The sequence below is a fragment of the Notechis scutatus genome, chromosome 4 (genome assembly GCF_049901735.1).
Source record: "Notechis scutatus isolate UNSWTSFEM ecotype Mainland chromosome 4, rNotScu1.2, whole genome shotgun sequence".
In the NCBI taxonomy this organism is placed as follows: domain Eukaryota; kingdom Metazoa; phylum Chordata; class Lepidosauria; order Squamata; family Elapidae; genus Notechis; species Notechis scutatus.
The window spans coordinates 119,758,772-119,777,043 of NC_142012.1; the positions used below are offsets into that span (position 1 = coordinate 119,758,772).

Genomic DNA, 18,272 nt, shown 5'->3' on the forward strand with positions numbered 1-18,272 from the left:
TTGTTTTCAGGACTAATTATCTCCACTTCTTAAACGGTTGCTGAGAAAGATTTGCCTTCTTGAAACAGTTGCTGTGAGCTTATAGGCTCTTTGGTCAAAGCTTTTCCTGATATGGGATACAATATTGGTTAGTTTTATAAGATCTTAGTTACCAGCTTGGAAAAATCTCATTAATTCATGACCGATGCCCCAAATGTAATTGAGAGCCAACTTTGGAAGAATCTACAGGATGTTTTCACAGCTGTCTTTCTCCTTTGCAATCTGTTCCAATACCAAACGAGGGAAGTACAGGGAAAGTTGGTGGGCTGATTATACATTCAAACTGCCTTCTGCTTAAAGCCTCCTAAACTCCTAATGGCCTAATTAAGCCAGAAGCATTATGTCATGTGTCTCTTCAAGCCCTGACTTCAAATTCTTTCTTTTTAAATGAGCAAGCAGTATGACATGGAATTTAGAGATAAGCTTGAAATATTAGAATCTTTGGGGACTTGTGAAAACAAGGAAGGTTTTCCTTTCCAGATGGATATTGCTTTCCTTTTCTGCCATAACTGTAGTTATGGTAGCAGATACCTATTACCTCAATGTGAGCATTGATTTATTTAGATTCTATTAAACTGTTCTTGGAGTGTTTGTTTTCAGAAACAATTCAACACCACAGACAATACTGCTACCCTTCAAAAAGATTGTGACTATGTATCAGAATGGTCAAACAAATGGCAACTTCAAATCTCAACAAACAAATGCTCTGTCTTACATATTGGCGAAAAATAATCAGAAAATAAAATACAGGCTGAATAGTCAAGACCTTGTTGATGATCCAAGCTCTGTAAAGGACCTTGGAATACTCATCTCTAATGATCTAAGTGCTAGAGCCCATTGTAACTACATAGCCAAAAAGGCATTAAGAGTTGTTAACCTAATCCTACATAGCTTTTTCTCTGGTAACATCACACTACTAACTTACAAAACATTTGCTAGACCAATACTCGAATACAGCTCATCAGTCTGGAACCCACATTACGTATCTGATATTAACACAGTTGAGAAAGTCCAGAAATATTTCACAAGAAGAGTTCTCCACTCCTCTACTCATTGCAGAATACCTTATGCCACCAGATTTGAAATTCTAGACCTAGACAACCTAGAACTATGCTGCCTTCGGTCCAATCTAAGTATAGTATATAAAATCATACATTGCAATGTCCTACCTGTCAATGAATATTTCAGCTTCAACCATAACACATAATAGATACAAACTCAAGGTAAACCGCACCAAACTTGATTGCAGGAAATACGACTTCAGCAACAGAGTGGTCAATGTCTGGAATACTCTACCTGACTCTGTGATTTCTTCCCCAAACCCCAAAAACTTCAATCTTAGACTTTCTACTATTGACCTCACCCCTTTCCTAAGAGGTCTTTAGGGGGCGTGCATAAGCGCACCAACGTGCCTCCTTTCCCTGTCCTATTGTTTATTTTATTTTTCTTATATGTATCCATGTATTCATAACTATGTTTTTACTTATACCTATTATCTTGTAAGCAATTGACAAACCAAATAAAATAAATAAATAAATGACATCAGTGACACTCTATCATGACACCATAAAACTCTTGTTGGATCAAAACACTGATAGCTTTTATTCTGCAATCAGTATCAATCAGATTTAAATAATGTACCTTGGATTAGCAAAATGTTAAAATAGCAATAACATCCAAAGTTGCTACAATTATATACCAATTAACTCTAAATATAAATGTAACAGAATCATTATATTTCTGTTCAGACTTAAATTTTTACTTCCTTTCTTTTTTTTAAAAAGCAACAAATTTTATGCCAGCTCCTTAACAGCTAAAAATAGTCAACAGTACTAACACTCCAAAAGAACCCAAAATAATATATATATTATTTACTTATACCTATTATCTTGTAAGCAATTGACAAACCAAATAAAATAAATAAATAAATGACATCAGTGACACTCTATCATCTAATAGTCACACTATATAAATTCCATTAATTTTTTTATAAATTTTTGGATAAAAAAACTGTCAATTAGAGTTACAAAGAAGAGTTCACACATGGTTATGGGGAAGATGTTTTCTCTTGTGCCAATAAAACATTCATTAAACAGAGATGAAATGTTCATAAGAGTCTTCATGGATGATCAATTGAAGCAAGCTGAAAAGGTTCTAGTTAATATTAATGCTGTAAACATGGCACTAAGATGCTGACATGTGGTTTTAAAAATATCATATTCCAAGAATAGAATAGTACAGAAAAGGTAATATAGGATAGTTGAATATTACTGGAAAGAAATTTATTTGATCAATGACAATATTTCATATTCATCAAGGAATCCTAGCTACTCCTGTCATCCAGGTAGAAACAATTTCTAACTTTATTTTCCAGGAGAGAGCTAAGAAAGTTACTTATTTATAATAAGTCACCTACCTTATCACTTATTCTGGGAGGCTCCCAATCAAAAAAGTAGTTTTTTTCCTGTTTATAGATCCTGTAACAATCCCTGCTCTCCATAAATCTTTGGTTTCTATGCTACTCAATTCCCACAGATTTGGGGAGAGAAATGTACCAAATTATTGAACAAATAGGTGCTAAAATACATCTATTGGCTCTTTTCCAACAGTTGCATTTAAATTGGAAAGCATGCAGTCTACATATTTCACAAACTATTTTCCAAATTGGTCACTATGGGTCACTGAGACTGCAAGGAGTCTATTATGGAAAGCCATTATAATTTTAGCCATTATCATTTTTATCAAAACAACCAATACTTTTAGCATATCACATATTACTTAGTTTAGTCTCTTTTCAAACTAATTTGGATTAACATTAGCACTCCTGGCAATGGACTTCAAAAACTGTTTTGCATTATCATGAAATGAAATATTTATTCCTTCTCTTCTGAAACTACCGAAGCTACACATTGGAAGTGAAGATCAAGAGAAGCTCCTGGCAATCTGCTAAATTAGCTTTTGTCATCTTGGTTTCCTTGTTAATGCAATGCATGGAATATTAAACTGCATTCTTATACAACATTAATGAATCAAAATACATTGTAGAAGTGTGGATGCCCTGCAGTATTAGTAGCATTCTAAAATGCCTAATTAAATCTTGCAGCTTCACAAATTAATGTGGTCCTAGTGGTAGAAAAGGTGTTTTATATTTACCTTAAATTATGGAAGGTTTTCTTTCTCTGAAATAAAGAATTGAAGATTGGTGTCCATTTATTATCCATCAGAAATGCATGCTGACAATCATGCGGGTAGAGAAGGCTATGACCCAGCATAACCACAATGCAAGAAAAATGTGAAAATAGGAGGCCCAGTATATATGTTGCCTTGCTCCTGTGAAACAGGTCTCCAGAAATGGAATTTAATAGGATGGTCATAAGTCCTGGTGCTTAACTTATTCATATGGGTGAATCATTCGGCTACTACATCTGAATAATGTTAAAGTTATCCACTGAATTATCCTTGTTATATGTGATGGTTGTATATACAGTATTTCTTCTTCAATTAATATAAACCAATCATTCCTTGCACAATATTTTTGATTTGCTTGCTTTTAGCCTATTCTGTAATAGTAGACAAAGCTCTTTATTTCATTTGCCCAGTCCTCTATATTTTGCACTCTCACTCACACTAATTGTCCTGTCTCTTGTCTTTATTGCTCTATTTAAGCCTCTTATCACAGATGGTGAGCATGACCTCAGCAAATCAGGGAGAAAGCTGTTCAGTGGGGAGGAGGAAGGAAAAGAGACAGCACTAAATAAACTTTGAAAGCAAGCCCCAACTCTTCTGCATAAGATTTGTTGTATCAGTAGGAGCTGTCTTCTTAGGCTACATTATATGTCAAGCTGAAACATTTTCTCTTTTCTATGTTCCTTGGCTTTCAAGCGGCCACACTTTTGTGATCTTTCTTGCTTCATACTGCTTTCATGGTGAGTGTCTGGAGCTTTTTTCTCTCAGTCATTTGCTCTAAGGCCCTGAGTGATAGGTCCTTCATCAGAACTCCTTTATCCCTATGTGTTTAGTTAAAACTTTGCCTTATGGACTTAGTTTCTTCACAGCAATGTCCTTATTTGCTGTTGGAACTTTTGTAGAGTTTTATGTGTTTCCAACTATGAAGATCTAAAAACAACAATGCACACAGCAGTAGCCTGTAAAATTCTCAAAATACCACCCAAACCATCCCAGTTAGCCTTTCCTATAGTATATCTTTTTCTAACAATATCTGTTGCCTAATAATTCTTTTTGCCCAGGCTTAAATGGCCATAGAAGGATAGCTATGCGGGGGACTTCCGGTTTGAGCTTCTTTGGTGACAGACCAAAACCTCGTCTCTCCAAGGCTTCGATCTGTGCTCGCCGCTGGAGTGCCCCGAGCTGGCTGGTTTCAGGGCTAAGCCACCCCGTAGAGGTGGTGAAGAGGGGGGAGACTGCCAGCAGGGTTGAGGAGAGCCACATCTCTCCTCCCCAGCTGGCCATTACCCCCTTTCCCGAAGGCGGTTGTAACGGTGGTCAGAAATGGCCACCACAAAGAAGAACTCGACTGGAAAAGAATGTGCAGGAGGAAAATAAGAAGAGAAAGTTTTGGTTGACCGGGTCAAACAGCAAAAGCAACAAATAAGGTACCCTGGAATTTAAACTTAACAACATTGTTTCCAAAGAAGATTTTGAAGCTGCGAAGGAGAGAGAGAAGGGAAAGGATTAGGTTTTTTTTCTTCCCTTCCTTATACTGACAGCTAAGAGACTTAAGCAAGAAACTGAAAAAAAAATCCACTTTGACATTAATAGGCATCTAAGCTGAAAATAAAAGTCAAAGGGATAAATAAAGATTTCTGGACATTTAAAGGTTTTTCAAAGCTGGAAAGGAGAGAGAAAAAAAGAACAGAAGGGCAGGATCTGGAAAAATGGAGGAGACTGCCTGGAATTAAGGAATGGAATTGTAATTAAAAGGAACTTACAGTGAAATTTTAACAAGATTCCTCAAAAATACATTTTAATGGAAACTTGGTAACAAAATAATAGAACCCCAGGAAGAGAAAGTGGAAAAAAGAAGCAAGTAGAAACAGCCTTGGATTATTTGGATTACTTGGTGATTTTTGGTTTTTGCATCTAGATGACTAAAATTAACTGTCTGGTTGTTTAAAAGTTTTTAAAATGGTATCACTCTTAGAAGAACTGAAAATGGAACTTTAAAAATGGAAAGAAGATGCACAAGAAGGGAGAAGTTCTTTTGGCTTCGTGTTTCAATTCTTAGAAATGGAAATCTGGAACTATGAGAAGCAACAAGAAACGCTTGCAGAACAAGAAGATTGGAACAAACAAGAAGCCAACTTTAATGATCAAATAATTTTAAGTGGGGGGAAAAAAGAAAAGGGAAAAGAGAGTGAAAGGTTTAAGATTAGAAAAAACAACCAAAAAGAAGAACAATTTGAAAGATAAGTATAATATTAGAAAGCAACAGAAGAGGGGATTACAGATGAGAGAGTTAGAAGTAGAGAGATGAGGGGGTAAAAAGGGAAGGGAGAAGAAGAGGGGAAGAAGGCAAGGAAAAGAAGTTGTAAAAGACAGAAACAAGAAATGGAGAAACGGGGAAAAGATATAAGGATTGTAACCATAAATTTGTTTAGAGATAATGGGTGAAAATTTAATTGTAAAAGGGATTCTGCAAAGGTACATAAGGTAGCTTTGTTATATTACAAATAGAAATAAGTTTAGAAAATATGATGATGGATAAAATATTTATTGTAATGCAGTGGGATGTTTGTTAATAAATAAATGAATTAAAATGATTGAGAGAATTAAAAGGGAACATTTTTAATTATTAGTAATGATTTATAAAAATATAAGTTAGAAATATGGAAAAAAAAGAATTAACTATGGAAAGTTTATAAGTGTTCCCAAGGAAGTATGATATTCAATTGAAAAGAAATGTTAAAGATGTTAAGATTTTAATGCATATTAATGATAGAATTGAATTGGAATGGAATGTGTTTTATTTACATATATATATAATTTTTTCTTTTTAAAAATATAGTGTTTATTTTAAGAATGTACCAAGCAGAATTCGATTGGAAGTTATGTATTATATTGAATGCTGTAATCTTAAACCTATACATTGAAGCTTAAATAAGAGCTTGAATGGATAAAATTAAAGGATATAAAGGTGTCATACTCTAATTGGTAACTACAGGAAAAAATTTGTTTAATAAGAAAAGATAATGTGAAATTGTAACAGGATAGAAAAAAGTGTAAATATAATGATTTGAATTGAGATAATCAAAACAAAGTTGAGAAAATTAGAAGAGGGGAAAAACTATGTAGAAAATATAAAATGGTAAGAAGTTATGGAATAGAATATAAAAATGAGCATGAAATTGAGTTTTGTGTCTGTATGAAGAAGTGATAACCTGGGACCATGCTATTTTCAAAAAAGATGTTTTATTTGTATTTTGTTTTTGTTAAAACCCAAATAAAATTTTCAAAAAAAAAAAAAAAAAAAAAGGATAGCTATGCAACAACCACAGGAAAGGCTGCATGCCCACAGTAAGCAAAAGCAACCAATAGGAATTGGACAGATCCTAATCAAATCCTGAATCATTACCATGATTGCTACTTAAGCATCATGTTAAGTTTGGAGAATAATGGAGACCAGACATCTGACCAGTGACTTCAACTCTTTAATAACAGTAGATGGAACAGAACAGAGCAAGGCTATGGGCAGCAGTAACCCTTTTATAGGGTTGGCTGCTACCTTATTAACCAATAATATGTGCAACAAGTTCAACTAATATCCAATAAGAAGTGTCCTAATATTGGCCAATCAGGGACTTGTTATGGACCAATCCTTGTTCGTTGTTTAAGGACCAATCAGGTGTGCAGGCTTTCAAAACCCGATTTGCATTTGGGCTAGTTACTTTTTATTGATTCACAACACCCCTCCCCTTGGGCTCTGTTTGAGGGGAGCTGTAACAAAATCTCAAGATAGACAGACCATTTGGTCTGTCTGGATGATTTCCGTGGTTCCACCGGGTTTGGCCTAAAGTCCAGTTCCGGTGGAGCGTTTGGATGATCTCTGTTAAGCTCCGTTTCGCTGCACGGAAATTCCGTGTTGCTTTCGTTGGTTGTCCCCACCAATCAGTGTTTCTTCGGGTTTCGCAGTTCGGTTTCCCCGTGTTCACGTCCCATGGAAAGTCAACTCCCTCCCTGCTTCGATTCCCGGTACTTCGCTGGGCCGTAGGGTTTCCGTTGGCCTGCTATCTGTCATATCGAAGTCAATTTCCTCGATATTTCCTCCCCTCAGTTGGTGAACCCGGGAGCCATGGGCGCTGGGTGGTAATCTCGAACGGAGTTGGTCTATGTGGCGTTTCCACACCCTCCCATCGCCTGTTAGCAGGCGGTAAGATCTAGGCCCTGTGAGGTGGGTGACGGTTGCGGGTATCCATAAAGGGTCGCCGGAGAAGTTTTTGGCAAAGATTAAATCACCTACCTTAAATTCCCGGCATTTGCTGCTGGAGCCAAAAGGCTTTTCAGGTGCGTATGCGGGGTAGAGCCGGTCAAGGTGCGATCGTAGTTTCTGCCCCATGAGAAGTTCGGCGGGCATTTTGTTGGTAACGCTGTGGGCGTGATGTGCTGCAACAATAAAATTCGATTGATTTTTTCATCGATGTCGCCGAATTCCATTTTGTGGAGGGTCTTTTTACAAATTGTACCATGCGCTCTGCACGTCCGTTCGCCGCAGGGTGCGCGGGTGAGGTTAGCGCATGGCGGATGCCCGGTCAGCAAGATATTGTTCAAATGGTAATGCTGTGAACTGTGGGCCATTATCCGAGACCAGAATGTCCGGAAAACCATGTGTGGCAAATAGCCTGTTTAATTTGTTGATAACTGAGTCCATTGTAGTTGTGTTCATTCGATGGATCTCGAGCCAATTTGAATAGGCGCGACTGTAATAAGGAAAGTGTGCCCTTTTGTAGGCCCCGCAAAGTCAATATGAATACGGGACCATGGTCCCCTCGGAGTTTCCCATTCGGTTGGGCTTGCTTTAGGTGGGGCGTTGCTGATGTCCTGGCAACGTTGACAAGTAGCGACCCAGGCCTCGATTCTTTGTCGATTCCCGGCCACCAGGCGTAGCTCCGTGCGAGTGCTTTCATTCGCACGATGCCCGGATGTCCGTCGGCAATACCGCTAAAACAGTTCATTGCAGTTTGCCCGGATTACGACTCTATCGCCCCACAAGATGCAGCCCTTTTGGGAAAACAGTTCGGTTTGGCGGGCTTTGAAAGGCGCCCATTCAGGTGATAGTTGTTCTGTTGGCCAACCACGTTCAACCCAGCATAGGATGTGTTGCAGGACCGGATCTCGTTTTGTTTCGAGGGCAATGTCTCTCGCCGTCAATGGCGGCACGTGTGAGCCTCAATTTGCAGCGTTGTGATGGTTGGGGCTGGATCTTCAACCAATTCTGGGAGCGGTGTTCTGCTCAATGCATCAGCGTGGAGAATTGATTTCCCGGCGGTGTTGCAAGGTGTAGTTGTACGCCGCCAAGAATTCAGACCAGCGTGTCATTCTGGGGACAATATATACGGGGTTGGTTTATTACCCGCAATAATCCCCAGTAGTGGTTTATGATCAGTAATTATTGTAAACCGCACGCCCATACACATATTCATGAAATCGTTTAACTGCAGCCACAATAGCTAAAGCTTCTTTATCAAGCTGACTATAATTTCTTTCAGCTTTAGCTAAAGTTTGCGAAAAACGCGACGGGAGCTTCTGCTCCGTTCGGTAAGTGGGCCAGGATTGCTCCAACCCCAAAAGGTGAGGCGTCACAAGTAATAGTTAACGGCAGAGTCTCGTTGTACTGCATAAGTACAGAATCAGAAGTTAGCAATTTCTTTACTTGTTGGAAAGCGTATTGTTCACGTTGTCCCCAAACCCACGTTGCTTTTTTGTCTAAGAGTCTATGTAATGGTTCAGCTACCGTTGCTTTATTGGGTAAAAAGACGTTATAAAAATTGATAAGTCCAAGGAACGCCTGTAGATCTGCCTTGTTCCTTGGAGTGGGGGCCTTCTTAATTGCCTTTAATTTGTCCTCAGTGGGATGGATTCCTTGACTGTCCAGGAGGTATCCCAAGAACTCCACCCTTTCGGTACATAATTGGCATTTATTTTTTTAACTTTGAGGCCGCGTCTTGGAACGTGTAAGACCATTCGAGTCATTTTTCTAGAATGTCTCTGTTAGGGGCGGTGAAGAGTACATCGTCGAAATACGGTACGACCCCTCTTATTCCTTGTAACAGCCTTTCCATTAAGCTCTGAAAGATTCCTGGAGCGACGCTCACCCCGAACTGGAGCTGGTTGCATTTAAATGCGCCCCTATGCGTGATGATAGTTTGCGCCTCCACGGTGGCCGGATCTACAGGCAATTGTTGATACGCCTGCGCTAGGTCTAATTTAGCGAAAACTTTCCCGCCGCCCAGGAATGGAGCAGGTGTTGCACTACCGGCACTGGATATGCACTTTGCTGAAGTGCGTGGTTTAGGTGGCCCGGTAGTCTCCGCAAATTCTCAGTGACCCATCAGGCTTGATAGGCGTCACTATTGGGGTTTCCCACCGGGTGTGGTCGGTGGGTTCCAGCACGCCCTGTGCTGTTAGCTTATCGAGTTGTTCGTCGATTTTAGGTTTCAGGGCGAACGGCACCCGACGCGGCTTAAGGCGGATGGGTGCTACGTCAGGTTCAAGTTAAATGAGATCGGGTCCCCTTGTACTTGCCTAGTCCGTTCGCCAAAACGCCTTGGAATTCTTGCACGAGGGCTTCCTCCCAATCGTTGCTCTCGGCACGGTGGACTCCGCTACAGTGATTCCGAGCGGTCTGAACCATTGCAGGCCTAAAAGACTAGGCCGGTCACGGTCAACGGCAGTCAGTGGCAGTGCGACGGTGCGGTCCTTCAAAGAGACCTGAATCGGCGGGACCCGACAACGGGAATTCGGTTACCCTGGTAATCTTTGAGTATAACCCTTTGAGGGTTGAGGTCTTGGCGGCGAATCGTCCGGAACGAGCTGTTGGAGCGTCTTCCAGGACACCATCGAGAGGGATGATCCTGAGTCCACCTCCATCACACAAGGTTTATTTTCGATAGCGACCTTCACTCTGATTTTCCCGGCATCTAGGGATGTAGCGTGGCCTATGGTGATTGTCTGGTGGGTCTCTTCCCGCCTGGTTTCTTCCCGCCTGGTGGAAGTGGTGGACGGTTTGTTTCTGTAGGAGTGGCTTCCCCATTGGTGATTCAGTTTGTCTCGGGTGTGCCGATGAATCCTGAAGACTGGCATTCGGCATGTCGGGGTTTGGAGTTGGAATTTTGTTTGCTTCTGCAAACCTTTGCGATGTGATCTCTTTTCCCGCAACCGCGCAGAGTGCGTCCGAGGAATTTGCAGCTGGATCGTGGGTGATTCGCCCACATCCTGCACAAGGTCGAAGTGAGCGTTGTGTGAACTGGTCTCGTTCCGTTCGGAGTCGGTTGACCTCTTCCTCATCACTTTCTGACAGGGATTCTAGGTCTTCGTGGTGAGTCGATACCGGTGTCTCTCTGAGCGAGGCGAGGTATTGTTGGCGAGTTGACGTAGCGGTGCGCTGGTGCGGCGTATTCGGCTGCCGACTTCTTGGTGGCTTCTGCTGCAGTGGCTTCTTTAAGGGCATCGGTGAGGCTGATGTCCCCCTTAGCCATAATTTTGCTCTGGATCGTGCAGTCTTCTAGGCCCAGAACTAGGCGGTCTCGGAGGGCTTCTTCTAAGTTAGAGAATCCACAGAGGCCTCCAAGGTTGCGGAGGTCTGCGACGTAGTTGGCAAGGCTTTCGCCTTTCCGCTGGACCCTCTGGTAATATTCGTGCCTTCTGACTAAGGTTGGCACGGTGGGCACGTAGTGGGCCCGTAGCAAGGGCTCGAGGACGTCTCAGTCCATCGCTTTTACTTGCTGGCTTGGCAAGTGATTTTGCCATTTTAAACACTGTAGGCCCGCAGTGGGTTAGAAATACAGCTCTTTTTTTGCTGGTTGTTGCATCTTTCAAGTTGTTGGTCTCCAGAAACATCTGGAACCTATCCATGTACGACTCCCAGTCTTCGGTTTCTGGGTCGAATGGAGCGGGTGGTACGGCACCGCTGGCCATGTTGCCGTTGATAGTGCGTGTTCACCACGTGCTCTGTTGGTTGCTCTGTAGATCAGTCAGCTCTTCGGTCTCCGTATCCCATCCTCGTCGCCAGTGTTAAGTTTGGAGAATAATGGAGACCAGACATCTGACCAGTGACTTCAACTCTTTAATAACAGTAGATGGAACAGAACAGAGCAAGGCTATGGGCAGCAGTAACCCTTTTATAGGGTTGGCTGCTACCTTATTAACCAATAATATGTGCAACAAGTTCAACTAATATCCAATAAGAAGTGTCCTAATATTGGCCAATCAGGGACTTGTTATGGACCAATCCTTGTTCGTTGTTTAAGGACCAATCAGGTGTGCAGGCTTTCAAAACCCGATTTGCATTTGGGCTAGTTACTTTTTATTGATTCACAACACATCATATATCACACATATGGCTTCCTTTGGGATGGAGAACCCTACTTTAATGCTGGATCAAATAAAAAACCTAGGTGTCTCCACTATGGGTGAGGAATGAGAGAGAAGTTTTATCATCAAAATGTATTATTCATGAACAGTTAATGAGTTAATAAGTCAACTTTCAGCCAATACTAGAGGGACAGTTAGATACAATGATCAGGAATGAAATAGAGCACAGAATTCCTGTAATGTTGCCATGAGTTCTGTCTTGAGTTACAGGGACTACTGAATACATAGACTGTTACTAACAAAACAGAATATGGACCTCTGTAAAGGAACCAGGAGTTCTCATGTCCTAAGAAATCAGGTGTTTCTTATAGATAGAGGTCACTTTAGTAAATGCAAGAATGTTGAAAGTTTTCTTTGTTTCTTTGTTTTAAATAAAACACATCAACCTCTTGTTCTACTTCCAGAGAATAGTGATAAAAAAGTTTTAAATGTCTTATTATGCAAACACAAAAAACTTGATATACAAATGCAATGTAAATTACTTTATTATTTTCTCACTGTAGAAAAATGCTATTGCCATTTATGTTGACTTTTTTCAGTCAGGACAGGATATAGGATTATGAGTACATCTATCCAGCCTCATGTAAAAAGCAAAGTTGTCATTCATGAAGTTTCAGACTCCTGCTTTCCAGGCTGTATTATTTTCAAGTAGATTTCTCTCACAGGACAAATTTAGAAAGAGCAGTCTGAAGACAAGAAAAATTAGGAAGGCAAGTCCGTGTGAAATATCTATGTCACTCTGCTAAGAGCCAGCTATGTCTCCTGGCTCTTTCTAATTTGTCCTTCATCAGTTAGAACTGTCTTGTTATTATCTCATGTGGAATTTTACTCTCAGGTATGAACCTTTTTGTAACTATTTGTATCTGAGAAAAGCCTCTCAGTCTTTAAAATAATTAAGAAGAAATTAACATAAAAATTATTTTCCCTTAAAAATATTGTTAACTGGACTGGTGAACACATTTTGAATTTTGGGAATGTGTTGATTGTGTTTTCATAAAATGAGAGTTGGGAATTATTAGATGATAATAAGTTAAAAAAATAAATTGAAAGCAAGCATGGGCTTAAATACAAATCTCTTATTTGGCCTATTTCATAAGAGTACAATTAGTGAAATTTAGGAGGAAAAAAAAATACACACAATACTTTTTTGTCTCTCTTCATTACACAAACCCCAGATAAAATGCATTGCAGTGGTATGCGAGAAAGATCTGGAGAAACAGAGTGAAGAAATACTGCCTAGGAAATAATCACATAAGGGAAGACATAGATAGCCCACAGCAGCATAATGAGTGGCATAATAAGTTCTGAAGGGAAATTTCCTAAATTCTCAAGATACTTTCAGACTTTCAAAATTCTATTAATGTAATTTTACAATGTATTTCCTCTCTGGTCTGCCTGGAACAGCTGACATCTATGTAAATATTTGAAAAAACACTCCTCCAAAAATGAACAAGCCAGCTTACAGATATACAATTTTAAAAGGTAAGGGCCTACAAACTTATATAGAATGTAATACATCTCCCTTTGAAACTCCTAAGAGGATCTAATAATTTCCTACTCTCATTTCCCATTTTTCCCTCTCCAGTACTTTCTTAGATAGGCAGCTTTCTGTCATTTATATTTTTTATAAATGCTGAGGGAGGGGTAAAAAGATGTGAAAGAATTCTTCATTTTATCTAATCTTGGAAGCTGAAAATTGCAGCATGCAAGATTCCTAATTATTATTTTTAATTAAAGGATTTTTTAAATTAAGTGAGCAGAAAGCCTGGAGGTTTTATGGCTGGCATACCCTTGAGAATATTCATCCTAAAACTGTCTCCCTCCTCCCCCTAGTTCTTAAGAACTAAGTTCCTATTTCTTGACTGTGGCAGTTTGAAAGCAATTAACTCTTATTCCTTATGATTTAAAAATGCATGAAAATCCATATTTTTGCATGTCAGTTTCATAAGTGTGCATTTTCTTGCATCTGAGCCAAGAACTGTATTGCAAGAATTATAATACACATGGTCAGAAAGACAACTGCATTTTATTTGTGTGTCTGCCTGGAAAGAATAGATAATGTTGGTTTGCTTAGGAATTCAAATGAGATAATAATGTATTAGTCATGGGAACAGGATTAGATGCACTATTAATGGAGACCTCTTTGGGATCTGATGAGGGTTCTAAGCTGTTAGCAAGTTTCTAAGCTGTTATACTTAACCTCAAGATCACAATTTTCCAGTTTATTAATCTCAAATGTATATTATCAGTAGATGCTATAGTGTGTATGTATAGATATGGGAATTCTCTGTTTAATAATTGTAGTGGTTCATAGGAATTTTATGCCTAGATCACAAGTTTTTTGTATGTAGGAGCTCTAAGGCAAATTTGCAAGGCACATGAAACTTGACAACTGATCTGCCTGACTTTAAATGTCATCTTTCTGCCTGGCACAAAATAGATATCTTATGGAAATCAGAAAAGAAGAAAAGCCATTAGTAGTTGCTGATTAGCAAAAGAAAGCTCTAGGCATAGAGAGTTAATTATGGTAATCTCACTATCAATCTTAAAATAGACAAGAAACAAGGCTATTGTCCTTCTAAGAAACAAGGCTATTATTGTTTTGGCAGAATTCCTGTTTTTTCTGTATATGTTAAAGCATTGAACACCTTTAAGAGCAATAAGAGACAAGGCTAACTTTGTTTATTTATTTATTAGATTTATATCCTGCCTTTCTTCCAGAAGTTCAAAGTAGCATACATTGCATACCTACTTTTCCTTGTAACAACTAGTATCTCAAATAGATTGAACTAAAGAGAGTAGTTAGACAAAATCATCAGAAAGCTTCTATGACTGGGATGGACTTCAACCTGGAGTTTATCCGTCTTAGTCAACCACCTTAACCACTATATCACTGTGCTCTTTCCAGCAACTTTAAGATGTGGGACTTCAATTCGCAGAAGTCAACAGCCATTTTGCCAACAGACATTAAGAAACCATAACTTGTTAAGAAAACCACATTTCCCCAATTTTTCCTTTCCTCCAGAATGGTGTAGGAAATGTTCGTGAGATATTATAAATTAATACATTAAAAATTTCATCTTCCACATTCCTCTGATGGAATTTTTTTATGGGATGGGGCTTTCTTCCATCTTATTTAACTTTTTAGTCTAGTGTTGTTGGTTACTAGTTGTTCCAGTCCCAGATTTGTAATAGCATTGTAGAAGGTTGTGTGTATGATTTCAGTTGTGAAATCTCTACTTCTCTACTTGTTTTAAAATATTTGTTGCTGGTGTGGAAAAGTGGTTGCAAGGCTTGTTCTCCAATCCGGTATTTTTGTGAGAGAAGTGCTAGAAGTCCTATTCCTAAATTAGCTCAGGAAATGGATGGATAGGTTTCATTTGTAACTGTTGGAAGTTACGATTCCCCTCTCTTCTAGGGAAACAGCCCCCACCCTTTGTCAAGTAGGGCTATTAAAATAGCTGGAGCCAGCTTACTTTTCACAACAAAGGAAGGAGAAAATTACAGTCATGAGATACAGAGAAAAAAACCCTCCAAACTAGCTAAGATCCTTTCCCATAGAAATCAAATAGATGGCAAGTTATAAAAACTTGTGAAAAGTAAACCAAAAGGCATGGCAGGAAGGAAACATGATAGCAAACAAGCAACTACAAAGGATCAGGACCATAAAACCAAGATCCCAGGAAGAGATTCCAAAGAGACAGGAATTCAACACACACAAATCAAAGTCTCCAAAGATTCACACCTACAAATCAAAGAACCTGAAGTGTATAAAAGAGAGGTTTTTCTACTCACTTATTAGATTAATCCTAGGAATGCTGTGAGATTTCTTACCTGCCTTCCTATTAATAAACTGATTCTGACTTTCAAGGCAGCAGACCAAATCATTTTGCATTTCTCCCAGCCAGGAAATTTGAATCCACAAAAGGAAAGAACTTTGCCTATTCCTTAAAGGGCAAGGTTTTCTTTTTTCCTTTCCTCATAACAATTAAATATCCAACACAGTCAATATAAGGACCATTAAACTCAGTGGAAAAAACATCAAGAATATACAGTTCTTGTTTAGGATTCATCACTGAATTTAAAAAGTTCTTTCTAACAATATGATTAGAATGTTCAGTCACCCAAGAAATGGTTGAATCATCTAGCCAGGAAATGGCATTTTTAAAAAGAGTATTTTTCAACTCTAGTATTTTGATCTTTTAGTCACAAAGGGGATCTGGCTCACACACTGTGGTTAGAGATAAGATACCATGTGCCAGCTATGTCCTGGAATGTAGTTGGTGGCAACTGATATAGTCCAAGGTAGGAAGTAGGGCTAGATGAGAAGATACAGGAGTCTTTTGAAAAAGGGAGTTTGAGAATCTCATAATCTTAGCCATCGGCTACAATGGTAAATCTATAGAGAATCAGGAAGAGGACTTTGAGGGAACCATACAATAGCCACAATAGCCAAAACATAAAGTACAATTCTAATCTTCCCATGGAGTTGTGTCCTGATCTGGTTATTATAAATGGCTGCTAAAAACTCTTCTGTGTATCCATTATAGAGATGGCCCATACTGACAAATCTACTTGAAAAGAGGAATCTGATTATTTCTTTCTAATTGCTAGAAAGGTCAAACTTTGAAAAAATCTACATCCACATTTTTATTTATAGATGCTCTCTCAATTCACTCATGTACTGTCAGCCCTTCAAAATTACCCAGATCAGGAAACAGACTCCATATTGAAGCTATATTAACATAATTGAGTAAACTTGATTGTGTTTTTCCTCCCATTCCTCGTAATTAAGGAGTCTGGATCTCTTAACACTTCCTCATGTTGGAAGTTACGATTCCACTCTCTTCTAGGAAAACAGCCCCCCACCCTTTGTCAAGTAGGGCTATATTCTGCTTCACTTTCATCCCCGCTGAAAGCCTTATATTCAATAAGCTGTAATGACAGTTGCGAATTTTGCTCCATTTTTACCAGAATTACCAGTTTATTCATTTATGAAAAGGAAATATTTAGGACTTAAAAAGACTGGATTGGGGAGAAAATAAAATTAATAGATTTGTTCTTATATAACAGTGAAACATAGAGAGACAAATTATACCTATAAAATTAGAGTTTGGGCAATTAAATTTCAATCAATTATTTATGCACACTATATATTATTGCATATTTAAAGGCAGATTAGAAATTGCTATTTTCTCAATTCTATAATATTGGTGAAATGAGCCAGAACTCTCAGGTGCTATTACATAAATAATAAAACATCCAAATGGACCTTTGATAATGTTATTTCATTCCAGCTAGCATACTACAAAGATATACTATTATTGTTACAGTATATTCTTTGTATGAAATGGGGAAGAAAAGAAGGATAATGTGATACATATTCAACGCCAAAGGCAGGAAAGACAGAAAAATGCATATAGCTGTGGGAATCATTTATCTGTAATGATTGCAGAGGCTGGCCAAATTATTTTGTTTGAGACTACAAGCTGATACGGTAATTAATAAAAATATTTGCATGTTGTAAGCCTATTAAAGTACTGGAGTTGCCAGTTTGGTGTAGTGACTAAACTGATTGACTAGAAACCAGAAATTGTGATCATCCTTTGGGCATCAGCTGGTGGGGTGTCCAGTTACCTCTCAATATTGTTATGAGAAAAATAGAAGATAAGAACATTAGGTTATGAGGTATCACTTGGTGTCTCAGATCTTGATTGTTTTCTTGCAGATGTTTCATTAGCCAAACTAACATCATGAGTGCTAGTAAGGAATGGGGTTTGCTGTCAGTTTGAATTGAATTTTAATTGAGAGCAAACCTCATTCCTTATTACCACTGATGATATTATTAGTTTGGGTAATGAAATGTCTTCAAGAAAACAAGCAAGCTCAGAGACCACCAAGGAACCCTCATTTCAACCCTGAACTAAAATATTATCCTTTATCAGTATATTAGGTCATATATGCCTCTGAGCAGATGAAACAAAACAGCTGTGATAAAAATCAAAATTTTAAAATTGCATAGGAAAGGGGAGAGCTTTTAGGCATTATTTTGCTAGAGATCCGTCTGACTTTGGTATTTGCCTGGAGCAGAGGGGAATCAGTCCTTTCCATACTCATGCTGAATATAGTAGTGCAGATAAAGAGTAACCATATGCTCAAGGCACATTGCTTATTTTGGCTGCAATTAAACTATTTGTAACTAAAACCCAATCACTGCTACTATAGGGATCAACCAGGACTATATATAGCTATCCAGAAGCAGTCTAAATTAGATTTTTTTGGAAATAGCTTCTCAGCTATGCACTGGGTTCCATACATGATGTTCCAACTATAAGCAGGAGGTTTTTTTTCTGAATCCTTTTTTTTTGTTTCAAAATCTAGCTTGATTGTCTACATAATTCTGGCAGACAATTTCCCAATAATTTCCTGGGGAAAAAAATAATCCTAACAAAATGTTTTTTTTATGACCAAGTTAACTAGATGTTAAAACAAAGGATTTTGGACACAGAAGATCAATTAGAATTGGTTGTCTCAAAAAATATATTCATAAATAAATTTTAGATTTTAAACCAGTTTATTTGCATCAAAATTCAACATTCAAATTTAGAAGCTCTTCCTATATTCTA

The 18,272-nt window shown here is 38.5% G+C and overlaps 1 long non-coding RNA gene across 1 annotated transcript in view; it reads right to left on the reverse strand.

The window, feature by feature from the left end:
- The window catches only part of LOC148130884 (uncharacterized), a 209,593-nt gene extending 193,996 nt beyond the window's left edge, over positions 1–15,597 (reverse strand). The window contains exon 1 of the long non-coding RNA XR_015749112.1: positions 15,481–15,597. This is a non-coding gene — a long non-coding RNA (uncharacterized LOC148130884). The remainder of the gene's footprint in view (positions 1–15,480) is intronic.
- Positions 15,598–18,272: the final 2,675 nt, after the last annotated feature.